The sequence below is a fragment of the Eptatretus burgeri genome, chromosome 2 (assembly GCF_056783735.1).
Source record: "Eptatretus burgeri isolate ZD-2024b chromosome 2, Ebu_testis_v1, whole genome shotgun sequence".
In the NCBI taxonomy this organism is placed as follows: Eukaryota; Metazoa; Chordata; class Myxini; order Myxiniformes; family Myxinidae; genus Eptatretus; species Eptatretus burgeri.
In genome coordinates this window covers 60,707,429-60,707,998 of record NC_140962.1, presented here as the reverse complement: position 1 = coordinate 60,707,998, position 570 = coordinate 60,707,429, and positions in this window count along the sequence as shown.

Below are 570 nucleotides of genomic sequence, written 5' to 3'. Positions count from 1 at the left end.
GTGTGCCACTTGAGCTGGCACGGAGACTGCGTTGTGCAGCCCAAGCACCGTTGTGGTTCACTGAGTTCAGTTCAAAAGGGAAGGCCTTGGACTGCATGTGAGCAGCCAGCCACGTTCCCTGTCACCTGCATCGTTTGAGCCAGAGACTGCATGTGGGCAGCCTGGCTCCCTGCTAACTGCCTTTCTTTGCAGAGTTCAATGATCCTGGGCCATGGTTTAGTGTAAAATTTGTAAGTTAAGGTAAGATGTACTGTAAATATGAGTGCGCCCCCCGGCATGTCTGTCTAGCGCCGGCAATTTTATTTAAGTCGTCCGTGTGAGTGAGTTTGTTTAGGTAGTTACGCAGCCCTCAGGTTATTTATTTTGGGGACACGAATACCATGAATGTCGCACTCAGGGATCCGTAGGTAAAGTGTACTAGGGGAAAACTACACATGATGGCACACGAAAATTTGACGACTCGGGACGAGTCTGTAAAAAGGGAAGGGGTAGTGTTGTGGTTACCAGATTCGCAAACCACCATTCAGGTCCCTTAGGTGAGGTATCTCGGTAAGTGCATGTGTAGTTAGG